The sequence below is a fragment of the Panthera pardus genome, unplaced genomic scaffold, assembly GCF_024362965.1.
Source record: "Panthera pardus isolate Hobbes unplaced genomic scaffold, ASM2436296v1 HiC_scaffold_212, whole genome shotgun sequence".
Taxonomy (NCBI): Eukaryota; Metazoa; Chordata; class Mammalia; order Carnivora; family Felidae; genus Panthera; species Panthera pardus.
The window spans coordinates 92,944-110,447 of NW_026526780.1; the positions used below are offsets into that span (position 1 = coordinate 92,944).

Genomic DNA, 17,504 nt, shown 5'->3' on the forward strand with positions numbered 1-17,504 from the left:
AGTAATCATAACACATTTTCCTCTAAGCATTAGAATGAAACTTCACCTTCACAGGTATGTGTGTATTTCAATTTATTAGATTATTACAACATTTTTCTAGCTTATTGCGTGAATACATGTTGTACCAAATGGGTTCTTGATCCAAAACGCAGTAGTCTGACAAAATTAATATAATAAGCTCTGAATGTTTCATAACAGTACCATTTTCTGGGCTGTAACTCATTAGGATTGTTTCTTTTGTGTTAGTGAGAAGTGCTCAAGTGTGTCCCTTGTCCATTTCTTCTAGATGGTGTCTTCTTTTCCCTTTTTAGAAGTCCTTGTCATATTTTAGATAAGAGCTCTTTTTTGAGTTTTAAGATGCAAATGGATCTTTGACTCTTGTGACTTGCATGTTTACTCTTTTAATGACCAAAATTTATTAATGTCACTATAATTCAATTTATCATTTTGGGCATTGGTGCTTGTTTGGGACCCATTTCAGAAATTAGTTAGAGTTCATGAATATAATTTCCTATATGACTTTCTAGGATTTGTTGATTTATTTATTAACTTTTAACTAAGGTTTATGATCCATTTGTGATGCTGTATTTGTGATGCTGTGAGATAAAAGTGAAGGTTATACTTTTCTACATCACTACGTAATTGATGGAACAAAATTTGTAACAAAGTAGATTCTTTTCTTTACATTTAATTTTTATAGAGTTATATATGTAAGTATATAAGCTCTAATATGCTTTATAAGATAGTAATCTATTATATATCTTTATAAAATTATATATACATATAATCACAACTACACAGTCTATCACAACCCACAGCAGCTTAAGTAAAATGTAGAGCCTTACTTTTCTTTATGTCCCTCTACTGTGTCCCATTTACAATAGAATTGTCTTAAATATTTCTGTATTTATGCTGAGAATCACATGGATGTTATAATTTTGCTTCAACTGATAAGTTTGCTTCAAATATCAAACAATTTAGAAAACACAAGAGATGAAGGAAAATCCGTCCATTAAGCCTAATGGTAGTTTTATTCTTTCTTTTGTTCCCTCTTTCTTCCTGATGATCCAGGACTCCTTTTATCATTTAATTTCTGTTAAGATAATTCCCTTTAGCAGTTCTTTCAGAGCGGATCTGGTGGTGGTACATTTTCTTAGTTTTCCTTTATTGGAGAATCTCTTGATTTCCCCTGCAAGCCTGAGTTATATTTTTATTGGATAGTCAATGGTTTTGGATTGGAATAATGCAGTTAGTATCAAAAACTTTTCTGTCTTTCCAGCATGACTTTTCCCCGTTATTTTGACTGGAGAGAAAAAATTTTGGGGGGATTTTTGTGTGTACCTGTTGTGTCTGTGATTTGCTGGCCTCTCAGGCACCAGTCTGGGATATGTGAGGTGAAAAGAAATTCCAGGGAGCTGACCTCCCTGTCATTCCTCGTTTTTCCAGGGCTGGGATCTGCCAGCTTTCTCACTACCTTTCTAAATCTTCTTATGTTGTCTTATTATGTATAATGTCCAGGGGTTCTAGCTATATTTAGTGGGATGAATAGGGAAAAGTCTATCCTCTACATTTTTCCAAAACAGGAAGTCTGGTCTGTGGTGGTTTTAATTTGAATGTTCCTAAGGCAAACAGTTTTGAGCATCTTTTCCTGTACTCATTTGCCAATCTTCTATGTTTCTTGGTGATGTAATTCATGAAATATTTGATTATATTTAATTTTTGTTATTTGCATTTTGAGAATTCTTTATGTAATCTGGCGGCAAGTCTTTTATTAGATGTATGATTTGCAGTTATGTCCTTCAAGTCTGTGATTTTTCTTTGTCTTCAAAAAGCAGAAGTCATTTATTTTGATGAAGTATACTTCATCAATTTGTTCTTCTTTGGATCATGCTTCTGGAATTCTGTCTAAAAAGTCTATCTAGGGGCGCCTGGGTGGCTCAGTTGGTTAAGCGTCCGACTTCGGCTCAGGTCATGATCTCGCAGTCTGTGGGTTCGAGCCCCGCGTCGGGCTCTGTGCTGACAGCTCAGAGCCCGGAGCCTGTTTCGGATTCTGTGTCTCCCTCTCTCTCTGACCCTCCCCTGTTCATGCTCTCTCTCTGTCTCAAAAATAAATAAACGTTAAAAAAAAATTAAAAAAAACAAAAATAAAAAATAAAATGTCTATCTAAAAACTAAAAGAAGTGTATAGTTTACGCTTAGGTTTACAATCAGTTTGGAACATTTTTGTATGGAGCTTAGGGCATGTAATTATTAATATTATTTGATAGTTATTTCCACAGCGTTTGTTGACAAGACTATACTTTCTCCAGTGAATGACTATGCATCTTTGTTGAAATCTGCATTCCCTATATGTGTGGATATAAATTTTCACCTTCTAATCTGTTTCATTAATCTAGTTATGTATTATTTTTAACTTTTTTAACGTTTATTTATTATTGAGAGACAGAGAGAGGCAGAGCATGAGCATAGGTGGTGGTGGTGGGGGGGCGGGCCGAGAGAGGAGGAGACACAGAATCTGAAACAGGCTCCAGGCTCTGAGCTGTTAGCACAGAGCCTGATGCAGGGCTTGAACCCACAAACTGTGAGATCATGACCCCAGCCGAAGTCGGACGCTTAACCAACTGAGCCACCCAGGCGCCCCTAGTTATGTATTTTTATTTCAATTTCCTGTTTAAAAAGCTATTTTTTAAAAAATACATATATATTAATTTTGCTTTGTTGTCTTGACTACTCTAGATATTTGAGTGGTATTTTCTCTTATTTTTATTTTTTAAAAGTTATTTTTTCAAATAAGAATATTAGTTTTATCAAATGCCTTCTGCAACAGCGAAGTCATTTTTTTTGCAATGTATTAAATTTCAGTTAGTTAACATATAGTGTAATATTAGATTCAGATGTAGAATTTAGTGATTCATCACTTACAATATGCAGTGCTCATCACAAGTACCCTCCTTAATACCCATCACCCATTTAACCTATCTCCTCCCCCATGCCCCTCCAGTAATCATCACTCTGTTCTATTTAAGAGTCTGTTTTCTACTTTGTCTCTCCTCTTTCTCCCCTAAATTCATCTGTTTTTTTCTTAAATTCCACATGTGAGTAAAAGCATACGGTATATGGTAAGTGTCTTTCTCTGTATGACTTATCTTAGCATAATACTCTCTAGCTCCATCCACATCATTACAAACGGCAAAAATTCATTCATTTTTTATGTTTTGGCTGAGTAGTATTCCATTATATATATGTAACACCTCTTCTTTATCCATTCATCAGTCGATAGACATTTGGGCACTTTCCATAATTTGGCTATTGTTGATAATGCTGCTATAAACATTGGGTTGCATGTATTCCTTCATATCTATATTTTTTAACCTTTGGGTCAATACTTAGAGATGCAATTGCTGGATTGTAGGGTAGTTCTCTTTTTAACTTTTTCAGGAACCTCCATATTGTTTTCCAGAGTGTCTGCACCAGTTTGCATTCCCACCAACAGTGCTAGAGCGTCCCCCTTTCTATGCATCCACACTAACATTTGTTGTTTCCTGTGTGGTTCATTTTAGCTGTTCTACCTGGTGTGAGGTGATATCTCATTGTAATATTCCCCGATGGTGAGTGATGTTGAGCATTTTTTTCATGTGTCTATTAGCTAGCCATCTGTATGTCTTCTGTGAAAAAACGTCTATTCATGTTTTCTGCCCATTTTTTCACTTGATTATTTGTTTTTTGGGTGTTCAGTTTTATAAGTTCTCTATAGATTTTGGATACTCAGCCTTTATCAGATGTAATTTGCAAATATCTTCTCTTATTCCAAAGATTGACTTTTAGTTTGGTTGATTGCTTCCTTCTCTATGCAGAAGTTTTTTATCTTGATGAAGTCCCAATAGTTCATTTTTGATTTTGTTTCCTATGCCTCAGAAGATATATCTAATAAGAAGTTGCTATGGCTGATGTGAAAGAGGTTATTGACTGTGTTCTCCTCTAGGATTTTGATAGTTTTCTGTCTCACATTTAGACCTTCTATCCATTTTGAATTTATTTTTTTTGTATGGTGTAAAAACTCATCCTGTTTTGTTTTTTTTTTTTGCATGTTTCTGTCCAGTTTTCTCAACACCATTTGTTGAAGAGACCATCCTCTTTCCATTGGATATTTTTTCCTGCTTTATCAAAGATTAGTTGACCATATAGTTGTGGGTCATTTCTGAGTTTTCTATTCTGTTCTATTGATCTGTCTATTTTTGTGCCAATGCCATACTGTCTTGATCGCTACGGCTTTGTAATACATCTTAAAGACAAAAATTGTGATGCCTCCAGCTTTGTTTTTCTTTTTCAAGATTGATTTGGCTATTCGGGGTCTTTTGTGGTTCCATACAAATTTTAAGATTGGTCTACCTCTTTGAAAACTGCTATTGGTATTTTGATAAGGATTGTATTAAATTTGTATATTGCTTTGGACAGTATAGACATTTTAACAATATTTTTTCTCCCAATCCATGATCATGGAATGTTTTTTTCATTTATTTGTGTCACCTTCTAATTTCTTTCATTACTGTTTCAGAGTTTTTAAGTACAGAGCTTTCACCTGGTTGGTTACGCTTATTCCTAAGTATCTTATGGTTTGGGGTGCAATTTTATATGGGATTGATTCTTTAATTTCTCTTTCTGATGCTTTAGTTTTGGTGTATAGAAATGCAACTGAATTCTGTACATTGATTTTGTATCCTGCAACTTACTGAATTCATGTGTTAGTTCCAGCAACTTTTTGGTGGGGTCTTCTGGGTTTTCTGTATAGGGTATCATGTAGTGAAAATTTGACTTCTCTCTTGCTGATTTGGATCCTTCTTATTTCTTTTTGTTGTCTGATTGTTGAGGCTAGGACTTCCAGTACTATGTTAAATAACAATGGTGAGAGTGGACATTCCCTGTCTTATTCCTGACTGTAGAGGAAGAGCTCCCAGTTTTTCCCCACTGACGATAATATCAGCTGTGGGTTTTTTGTATATGGCCTTTATTATGTTGAGGCATATTCCCTCTATCCCTGCTTTGTTGATGGTTATTATGTTGAGTCATCATGGCTGGATGTTGTATTTTGCCAAATGCTTTTTCTGCATCTATTGGAAGGATCATAAGGTTCTTAGCCTTTCTTTTATTAATGTGCTGTATCACATTGATTGATTTACAAATAATGTACCACTATTGTAGTCCACGAATACATCTTACCTGATCATAGTAAATGATTATTCTAATGTACTATTGGATTCAACAAGCCAGTAGTTTGTTGAGAATTTTTGCATTCATGTTCATCTAGGATATAGGTCCATACTTCTCTTTATTGGTGGGGTGTTTGTCCGGTTTTAGAATCAGGGTAATGCTGGCCTCATAGAATGAGTTTGGAAGTGTTCCTTCCGTTTCTATTTTTTGGAATAATTTGAGAAAAATAAGCATCAACTCTTCTTTAAATGTTTGATAGAATTTTTAAACATATTTGCATATTTTCATAATATTCTCATATAATTTTACTGAAGTATTATATACATACAGATGAAAACACATGTCATTCATGCCAACAGATGGCAGAATTTTCAAGTGTCACTGTCACATGGAATGAGGAAATGAATTTTACCAGCACTGCAAAATACCCCTTTCATGTCCTTTTCTTCATTAAAGAGCACATTATATAAATGAAATCATACTATGTGTATACTTTATATTTGGCTTTTTTAGGTAAAGCTAAACTCGTGAGACCCATCCCTATAATTGCATGAATTTGTAATTTCTCGACACTTCCTTGCTGTTCTATTGTCTGATTCTGCTACAACGTATTTTTCCATTCTATTGATGATGCCCTTGGAATTTGGGGTATTGTTCCATTTGAGGCTACCACAAGTTCTTCTACTATTCATATTATAGCATCAGCTTTCAAATATATATATGTTTATCATTTCTTCCTTCCTACTATGACTTTAATTAACTTCCATATCCATCTATATCTATATCCAATCTATATCTATATAATGTCATTATACATATCATATCTTCATAACCATTTATCTGTTGGAAGACACTTCGTTTGTTTTCATATCTTGGCTACTGTAAGTAATGTTGTATTGAGCATGGCTGTGCAGAGATCCCTTTGAGATACTGACTTCAGTTCCTTTTAATAGATACCAAGAGTGAGATTACTGGATCATTTGATAGTTCTATTTTTAATTTTTTGAAAAACCACTATACTATTTTCCATTGTGGCTGCACCAATTTACACTCCCACCTGAATTTTTCCCATTCTTCACATTCTACCAATATCTTTCCTCTTTGTGATAAAAGTCATCTGAACAGATGTGAGGTGATTATCTCATTACTTTATGCTCACTGATTTGTATTTCCCCGAAGAGTCATTTGTTGGGCACCTTTTCATGTACCTACTGGCCATTTATATGTCTACAGAAAAACGTCTACTCAGATCCGTTCCCCATTTTAAAAATTGGATTAGTTTCTTTTTTGTTATACTGTTGGAATGGTTCTTTTTATATGTTGGAAATTAGTCCCTTGTCAGATGTATGGTTTGCAATTACATTCTCTCATTCAATACATTGTATTTTCAGCTTATTGATTGTTCCCTTTGCCGTGCAAAAGCTCTTTATTTCAATGTAGCCTCACTTTTTATTTTATTTTTTGGTGCCTGTGCTTGTGGTGACATATTCTAGACATTATTGCCTGGACCACTGTTAAGGATCATTTTCCTTTTGTCTGTACCAGTGATTGCATACTTTCATACATTTTTATGTTATGATTTTTTTGGTTGCTGTTTCAGTTTGAAGAATTCCCTTTAGCATTTCTATGGGATAGAGGTCTAGTACTTATGATGCATGGCTTTAACAGATCACCAGGGGAGTCCTGTTGCTGTAATCCTGTGACTGACACCTACGGCTAGAGTAGAAACTGATCCAATCCACCATCCCCTGGGATGGTGGGAAGTTCTTTATCTCTCCTGTATTTTGGAATGATAGCTTTGCTGAGTAAGGTATTCTTGGTTGACAGTTATTTTTTGCCTTTGATCACTTTGAAAATAGTATCCCAAATTCTGGGGAAGAGGCAGAGTAAGAAGGTCCTAAACTCACCTCATCTCATGGACAAAACTAGATAACACCCACATAACTGTAAATAACCTAGAAAATGACCCAAATACTTACAGAACAGACTCTGAACAGCTGAATGTAGAAAAGAGGACACATCCAAGAGCGTAGAAAGTCCAAAGATCCAGTCACAAGCTAGGCAGACCCTCAGGACCGTGCATGAGAAGAGGGGATGCCATGGGTGTGGAGAGAGGAGAAGAAAAGGCCCTCACACAAAGCACCCCAGACATGGGGAACACACTCAGAGAAGATGAATTTCCATTACATTTGGCTTCAAAAACCAGAGGGGTCTTATTTTGTGAGTTCTTATAATCAACCTGGCTTAACACATGGAAATTTATTTATTTTTTAAGACTTTATTTAAATCCAAGTTAGTTAACGTTTAGTGATGTGTATATATATATATATATATATATATATATTCACTAAAAGTGAAATATATATATATATCACTAAAAGTGATATATATATATATATCACTAAAAGTGATATATATATATATCACTAAAAGTGATATATATATATATATCACTAAAAGTGATATATATATATATATATATATATATATATATATATATATATATATATAAAATCAGCATTTTTTGTATCCTTTGGATAGATACCTACTAGTGAAATTGCAGGGTTGTAGGGTAGCTCTATTTTTTGTTTTTGTTTTTGTTTTTGTTTTTGTTTTTTGAGGAAACTCCATACTGTTTTCCAGAGTGCCTGCCACCAGCAGTGCCAAAGGAGTCCCCTTTCTTTGCATACTCACCAACAGCTGTTGTTTCCTGAGTTGTTAATTCTAGCCATTCTGACAAGCGTGAGGTGGTATCTTATTGTGGTTTTGATTTGTATTTCCCTGATGATGAGTGATGTTGAGTATCTTTGTGTCTGTTTGCCATCTGGATGTCTTCTTTGGAAAAACATTCATGTCTTTTGCCCATTTCTTCACTGGATTACTTGTTTTTGGGAGGTGTTGAATTTGGTAAGTTCTTTAAAATTTTGGATACTAGCCCTTTATCTGATATGTCATTTGCAAATATTTTTTCCCATTCTATCAGTTTCCTTTTATTTTTGTTGATGGTTTCCTTTGCTGTGCAGAAGTTTTTATTTTGATGAGGTCCCAATAGTTCATTTTTGCTCTTGTTTCCCTTGCCTCTGGGGACATGTATAGTAGGAAATTGCTGTGGGTGAGGTCAAAGAGGTTACTGTCTGTTTTCTCCTCTAGGGTTTTGATGGTTTCTTGTCTTACATTCAGTTCTTTCATTTATTTTGTGTTTATTTTTATGTATGGTGTAAGAAAGTGGTCCAGATTCATTCTTCTGCATGTCGCTATCCAGTTTTCCCAATACCATTTGCTGAAGAGACTTTTTTCCATTGGATATTCTTTCCTTCTTTGTCAAAGATTAGTCGGCCGTACATTTGTGGGTCCATTTCTGGATTGTCTATTCTGTTTCATTGATCTCAGTGTCTGTTTTTGTGCCAGTACCATACCATCTTGATAATTACAGCTTTGTAATTCAGCTTGAAGTGTGGAATTGTGGTGCCTCCAGCTTTGGTTTTCTTTTTCAGGATTACTTTGGCTACTTGGGGTCTTTTGTGGTTTCATACAAATTTTAGAACTGTTTGTTCTAGCTCTGTGAAGAATGCTGGTGTTATTTTGATAGGGATTGCATTGAATGTGTAGATTGCTTTGGGTATTATCGACAATTTTTCCATTTCTTTGTGTCTTCTTCAATTTCTTTCATAAACTTTCTATAGTTTTCAGCATACAGATCTTTTACCTCTTTCGTTAGGTTTATTCCTAGATATTTTATGGTTTTCGGGGCAATTATAAATGGGATCAATTCCTTGATTTCTCTTTCTGCTGCTTCATTAAGGGTGTATAGAAGTGCAACTGATTTCTGTACATTGATTTTTATAACCTGCAATTCCTTAACAATTCCTTAATCTGTTCTAGCAGGTTTTGGGTTGAGTCTTTGGGTTTTCCACACAGAGTATCCTGTTGTCTGTAAAGAGTGAAGGTTTGACTTCTTCCTTGCTGATTTGGATGGCTTTTATTTCTTCTTGTTGTCTGATCACTGAGGTTAGAACTTCCAACACTACGTCGAACAGTGGTGGTGATAGTAGACATCCTTGTTGTATTCCTGACTTTAGGAGGAAGGCTCTCGGTTTTTCCCCACTGAGGATGATATTAGCTGTGGGCCTCTCATATATGACCTTTATGGCCTTGAGGTATGTCGTTTTTATTCTTACTCCTTTGAGAGTTTTCCTCGAGGAAGAGTGCTGCCTTTTGTCTCATGCTTTTCTGCTCCTATTGAGAGGACTGGGTTGTTCTGAATCTTTCTTTGATTAATGTGAACACCTGCATCTTTAAAACCGAGTAGTTGTAGCTCTGGGAGAGCCCAGAGAGCATAGAACACTTATTCTTCACCCTTAAAGAGACAGCACAACAAAAACATGAATTGAAAAACACCGGGGATATACAAGAAAGAGATATATTTACTAATCTCAGAGCGTGTGCTGGAGGGCAGGGATCTTTAGGATTCTTTTCCAAGAACAAAGGAGCTGTCTGGTGCCATCTCCCTCTCTTGCTCTCTAGCATAGTGACCAAGACACCTGTGAGAATCAGTGCTTTACCAATGATCTCCACCCAACTTGATAACACAGTATGTTACTTCTGTGCTACCCTGGAAACACACCTATTCTGCCAAGCCCCTCCCCAGGTCTCTTCCCACAGCAGACTTGAGTAAGCCTTGTTAATACCATGTTCCTTGCCTCACATTCTCCTTTGAATCTGCCCCTTTCAACATGCCCTTGGCCAGAGCCCATCCAAAGTGGTGTCACAAGCCTGGTAGTAGGCAAGCGGCCACAACAGGGGCCAGCACCACTCCAGAGGTTTCCTGCCCTGGAAGACAAGGGAACGTACCACACATCCAGGTCCAAATGTGGCCCAGTAGAGGGCTGGAGTCTGATATCTAGTCTGACTGCATGCACTGCTCACAAAACTTCTCCTAGAACAACATAGGGATGATGCCCTGCCATTCTGTGCTACCGAATCTTTGGCAAATGCCTGGTCTGACTCAACTCAAGCTCAAGGAAGCCCCAGGGTGTCCCACTAATAACACTGGAACCAAACTCTGCTCCCAACAGACTCAGAGAATCATTGCAGATGACTGGAGTGAAAGCAATAGCAGCTCAGGCACAACAGTGGGGCTCGCACAACACACAGGAGACACCCCTGTAATGCCAGGTTCTTCTGAACAAGTGACATTGCATAGCAGGGCTCTACAGGAGCTCTTCTTCATAAAGCTGCTACTTTCAAGAACAGGGATGTAGCTGCCTTTCCTAACACACAGAAATAGACACAGAGTTAGGCAAAATGTGGAGAGAGAGGAATGTTTCAGTGAAAGAATAGGACAAAATCACAGCAAAATATGTAAACGAAACATTGATAAGTAGTATGTTTGATAGAGAATTTAAAGCAATGGCCATAAAGATACTCACTGAATTTGAGAAAAGAGTGGAAGACCTCGGCGAGACCCTCAACGGAGAAAGAAAAAATACACAATAACTGAAATTAAAAGTAAACCAGAAGGAGTAAATAGTTGACTAAAGGAAGTAGAACACATCAGCAACCTGGAGTACAGAGTAATGGAAAGCAACCCAACTGATCCTGAGAAAGAAGAAAATAATAACAATAAATGAAAATAGAACAAGGAAGTTTGGAGACACCATCAAATGTAATAACATTTGCTTTATAGAGATTCTAGAAGGAGAAGAGAGAGAAAAGGTGGTAGAATATTTATTTGAAGAAATAAGAGGTGAAGTAAGTTAACTTAAGGAGATCTACACCAAGACACATAGCAATTAAAATGACAAAAAGTAGGGTCAAGAGAGAATATTGAAAGCATCACGAGAAAGGAAAACAGTTACATACAACAGAGACACCATAAGGCTATTGGCTGCTTTTTCACCAGAAACTTTGCTGGCCAGAAGGGAACCGCATGATACATGTAGAGTGCTGAATGAAAAAAAAAATCTGCAATGAGGAATACTTTTTCCAACAAAGCTATCATTCAGAACAGAAGGAGAGATAGAGTTTCCCAGATAAACAAAAGTTAAAGGAATTAACGACCACTAAACCATCCCTTCAAGAAACGTTAACAAGGACTTTTTGAGTGGAAAGGTAAGACCACAAGGAGGACTAAGAAAAACAGGAAGCACAAAAGCACTAAAATTAAGTATATCCATAAAAATCTGGCAAGGGATTCACAAAATAAAAGGATATAAAGTATGACACCATACACCTAAAATGTGTGGTGGGAGAGCAGTAAGAATGGGTTCAAAAGAGACTATCAACATAACATAGACTGCTATAATATGCAGAAGATGTTAACATAAACCTAATGGTAACCAGAAATCAAAAACCAGTAATAGATATGTAAGAATAAAGATAAAGGAATCCAAATATGTCATTAAAGAAAGCTAGGAAACCATGAGAGAAAAGAGCAAGAGAAGAAAAGAACGGAATAGAATGGCAAAAACAACCATAAAATAGGTAACAAAATGACAATAATTACATACCTGTCAATAAGTACGTTGAATGTAAATGAACTAAATGCTCCATCAAAAGACACAGGGTGATGGAACGGATAAAAAAGCGAGACCCATGTATATGTGCCTTCAAGACACTCACTTCAGAGCTAAAAACACATGAAAATGAAAGTGAAAGGATGGAAAAGCATTTATCATGCAAATGGAAGCTAAAAGAAAGCCAGGGTAGCAATACTCATTTCAGACAAGATAGACTTTAAAACAGATTGTAACAAGAGACAAAGAATGACACTCTATAATCATCCAACAAAAAGATAAAACAATTATAAATATTTATGCAACCAACATGGGAGCACCCAAATACATAAAGAAATTAGTAGCAAACTACAAGGAAGTAACTGATAGAAATACAATAATAGTAAGGGACTTCAACTCCCCAGTTATACCAATGCATACATCATCCAAACAGAATATCAACAAGGAAACAGTGGCTTTGAATGACACACTGGAACAGATGGATTTACCAGGTATATTCAGAACATTCCACCCTAAAAGAGCAGAACACACATTCTTTTCAAGTGCAGATGGACCATTCTCCAGAATAGGCCACAAAGCAAGACTCAGCAAACTGAAAAACACTGAAGTCATACCATGCATCTTTTCTGACCACAATGCTCTAAAATTAGAAATCAGCCACAAGAAAAAAATATGGAATGAACACAAATACATGAAAGTTAAATTTCTTGCTACTAAACAGTAAATGGGACAACTAAGAAATCAAAGAGGAAATAAAAAAATAAATAGAGGCAAATGAAACTGAAAACACAACAGTGTAAAGTGTTCGGGATACAGCAAAAGCTCTTTTTTTTTTTTTAATTTTTTTTTCAACGTTTTTTATTTATTTTTGGGACAGAGAGAGACAGAGCATGAACGGGGGAGGGGCAGAGAGAGAGGGAGACACAGATCATGCTACTAAACAGTAAATGGGACAACTAAGAAATCAAAGAGGAAATAAAAAAATAAATAGAGGCAAATGAAACTGAAAACACAACAGTGTAAAGTGTTTGGGATACAGCAAAAGCTCTTTTTTTTTTAAATTTTTTTTTCAACGTTTTTTATTTGTTTTTGGGACAGAGAGAGACAGAGCATGAATGGGGGAGGGGCAGAGAGAGAGGGAGACACAGAATTGGAAACAGGCTCCAGGCTCCGAGCCATCAGCCCAGAGCCTGACGCGGGGCTTGAACTCACAGACCGCGAGATCGTGACCTGGCTGAAGTTGGACGCTTAACCAACTGCGCCACCCCGGCGCCCCTAGCAAAAGCTCTTTAACAGGAAAGTTTATTGCAATACAGGCCCACATCAAGAAGAAGAAAAATCACAAATAAACATCGAAAACTTACACTTAAGGAGCTAGAAAAAGAAACAAAAACAAAGGAAAAACCAGAAAAGGAATGTAAATAATAAAGATTAGAGCAGAAATAAATGATATAGAAAGTAAACAAAGAATAGAACAGATCAATGAAATCCAGAGCTGGTTCTTTGAAAAGATTAAAAAAAACCTTGATAATCTTCTAACCAGATTCACTGAGAGAGAGAGAGAGAGAGAGAGGAATCAAATAAAATTAGAACTGAAAGAGGAGAAATAACTACTGACACCACAGAAATACAAAGGATTGTAAAAGAACATTATATGCCAACAAACTGGACAAGCTAAAAATAATGGATGAATTCCTAGAAACATATAACCTCCCAAAACTGAACATGAAGAAATAGAAAATTGAACAGACTGATTACCAACAATGAAATTGAAGAGTAACAAAAGACTTCCAGGACCAGATGGCTTCACAGGTGAATTTACCAAACACTTAAAGAAGAGTTAATGCTTATTCTTCTCTAACCATTCTAAAAAATAGAAGTGGAAGGAGAGCTTCCAGATTCATTCCATGAGGCTAGCATTACCCTGGCACCAAAACCAGATAAAGACACTAGAAAAACAACAACAACAACAACAAAAACAAAACCCAGAACTACAGCCTATTATCTCTGATGAACCCAGATGCAAAAATCCTCAATAAAATATTAGCAAACTAGATCCAACAATACACTAAAAAATTATTCACACTAATCAAGTGGAATTTATTGCTGGAATGCAAATATTCAGTATTTTTAAATCAATCAGTGTGATGCATTACATCAACAAGAGAAAAAATAAAACCCATATCATCACTTTAATAGCTGGAGAAAAACCATTTGACAAGTACAACATCCATTTTTGTTAAAAATCCTTAACAAAGTAGGTTTACAGGGAACATACCTCAATATAATAAAGGCCATATATGAAAATCCACAGTGGGCATCATCCTCAATGGTGAAAAACTAAAAGCTTTCCTCCTAAGGTCAGGAATAAGAAAAGGTTGCCCACTCTCACAATCTTATTCAAAATAGTACTGGAAATCCTAGCCACGGCAATCAGACAACACAAAGAAATAAAAGATATCCAATTGGTAAGGAAGAAGTAAAACTATTTGCAGATGACATCATACCTCTATTTAGAAAACCCATGAGACTCCACCAAAAAATTGTTAGACCTGATACGTGGATTCAGTAAAATGGCAGGACACAAAAATCAATATGCAGAAATCTGTTGCATTTCTATACACCAACAATGAAGTAGCAGAAAGAAAAATTAAGAAAACAATCTCAGTCAGTTGGGCATCCAACTTCGGCTCAGGTCATGATCTTGCAGTGGGTGGGTTGGAGCCCCGCATCGGCTCTGAGCTCAGAGCCTCAAGCCTCCTTCAAATTCTGTGTCTCCTCTCTCTGCCCTTCCCATGCTCATGCTCTGTCTCACTCTGTCTCTCAATAATAAATAAACATAGAAAAAAATTAAAAAAAAAGAAAACAATCTCATTTGAAAGTGCACGAAAAATTACCTAGGAATAAGTTAAACCAAGAAGGTAAAAGACATGTACTCTGAAACTGTAAATCATTGATGAAGGAAATGAAAGACAACACAAATGGAAAATCATTCTATGCTCATGAATTGGAAGAACAAATGTTGTTAAAATGTGCATGCTATCCAGAGAAATCTACAGATTTAACGTAATCCATATAAAAATACCAACAGCATTTTTTCACAGAACCAGAACAAAGGATCCTAAAATTTGTATGGAACCACAAAAGATGCCCAATAACCAAAGCAATCTTGAAAAAGAAGAGCATCACTGGAGGTATCAAAATTCCAAATTTCAAGATGCACTACAAAGCTGTCATAATCAAAATAGTGTGATATTGGCACAAAAATAGATGCAGAGATCAATGGAACAGAATAGAGAGCCCAGAAATAAACCCAGAAGTATATGGTCAATTCATCTTTGACAAAAGAGGCAAGAATATGCAATGGGAAAAAGTCTCCTAAACAAATAGTGCTGGGAAAACTGGACAGCTACATGCAAAACAACGCTAACTAATGTGGATGTAAATTTTAAAAAATAAAAAATAAAATTAAAATTAAAAAAAAAAAACCAATGAAATTGGACCACTTTTTTGCACCATACAGAAAAATAAACTCAAAATGGATTGAGGACCTACATGTGAGAGCTGAAACCATAAAAATCCTAGAAGAGAGGGGAGCCTGGGTGGCTCAGTCGGTTAAGCATCCGACTTCAGCTCAGGTCACGATCTCGCAGTCCGCGAGTTCGAGCCCCCCGTCCGGCTCTGGGCTGATGGCTCAGAGCCTGGATCCTGCTTCCGATTCTGTGTTTCCCTCTCTCTCTGCCCCTCCCCCGTTCATGGTGTGTCTCTCTCTGTTTCAAAAATAAATAAACGTTAAAAAAAATCCTAGAAGAGGGCAGAGGCAGTAATTTCACTGATCTTGTCCACAGCATCATTTTTGTAGATATGCTTCCTGAAGCAAAGTAAACTATTTGGATTAAATCAAAATAAAAAAGCTTCTGCATAACAAAGGAAATAACCAAATTGAAACACAGCATACTATATGGGAGAAGATATTTGCAAATGACATATCCAACAAAGGGTTGGTTAGTATCCAAAATACATGAAGAACATATACAACTCAACACCAAAAAAAAAAAAAAAAAAAAGCAAAAAACCAATAAAACCCTCCAAATACTCCAATTAAAGTATGGGTAGAAGACATGAACAGATATTTCTCCAAAGAAGAAACACAGATGGCCAATAGATACATGAAAAGATGCTCGACAGCACTGATCATCAAGGAGATGCAAATCATAACTACTATGAGATATCATGTCACATCTGTCAAAATGGCTAAAATAAAAAAAAAAGCACAAGAAACAGCAAGTGTTGGCAAGGATGTGGAGATAAAGGAACGCTTGTGCATGACTGTGAATGAAAAGTGATGCAGCCTACTGTGGAAACAGTATTGATATTCCTTAAAAAAATTAAAAATAGAACTCTCCTATGATCTATAATTCCACTACTGAATATTTATTCACAGAATATAAAAACATTAATTTGAAAAGGTATAGACACCATTGCAATGTGTTTATTGCAATGGAATATTTCTCAGGCATAAAAAGTAATGAATCTTGTTATTTGAAAAAACTTGGAAGGATCTAAAGAGTATAATGCAAAGTGAAATAAGACAGTCAGAGAAAGACAAAGACCGTATGATTTTACATATATGTGGAATTTAAGAAGCAAAACATATGAACCAGGAAACAAAGAGACAAACCAAAAACAAACTCTCACTACGGAGAACTTACCAGAAGGGAAGTAAGTAAACGGGATTAAGACTATACTTATGATGAGCAATGAGAAACATATAGAGATGTTTAATCACTTTATTACATACCTGAAACTAATAAAACACTATAGTATGTTAGCTGTACTGCAAGTAAAAAGAAGAAAGAAGAAAAAGAAAACATTCTACCCTCTCTGGGCTTGTGCATGGGAGAAGGTTTGGCTGAGGTGACCCTTCTTGGCATGCTGGCACTCCAAGCAGTATTGGAGCCATAGTGCTAGGAACAAGTGCAAATGGAACTTCCACGGTGTAGGGTCCTGGGCAGTTTCACTTGCTGTCACACTGGAACTGATGGCTACGGTGGAGGCATGTGCCGATATCCGAGGGATACTGTAATTACATCTCAGGGGATAGATAGTCACTGTGACTCTGGCTGGTGAAGCAAATGCCTCAGTGACACAAGTTCTGGGATTATGAGGTTCAGGGATGCTTGGGCACAGAGGCAGGGTGTAGTAGTCCAGGGACAAGGTGGCAGTCTGGGAATGCTTGAAACTTTTGCATATGCATTAATGATAATAGCTTATTCAATTTACGCCATTTCAGTTTACGGATGATTTCATAAAAGCGCTCTACTTTCAGATAGGGACGGAAACCTGTATGTACTTTGAAACAGTGCTGAAGCCAGCTAATACTGGTTTCTGACCACTAATTATGCATATCTTTTTCAACACCGTGCTCATGATTTCACATTGGTGACTTGAACCTTTCACAGTGACTGTGCACCACAGAAATCAACAAGTGCTAACAAAATAAGGTTTTCTTTCCTCTCTGATGTGCTCAATTACCAGCACAAGGTTGTATCCATATATGGTATAGACCCAACCATACAGGGCTTTAATTGTGGTTTTAAATAATCTTACCTCTTAAAAAATTGAGAGAAGCAAACACACACAGAGACTTTTAAATTTACCCACATATTTACCATTTCTATTGATCTTTTTTCCTTCTTGTGGGCACCATCCCTTCTCATCTACTTTTAGCTTGAAAAACATTTACGGAGAACAGGTCTGCTAAGAAACTCCGTTAGGTCG

At 36.3% G+C, this 17,504-nt stretch overlaps 1 protein-coding gene across 1 annotated transcript in view; it reads left to right on the top strand.

The window, feature by feature from the left end:
- LOC109259095 (NKG2-A/NKG2-B type II integral membrane protein-like) overlaps positions 1–17,504 on the top strand; it is a 28,764-nt gene that overhangs the window by 2,775 nt on the left and 8,485 nt on the right. The window lies entirely within an intron of this gene.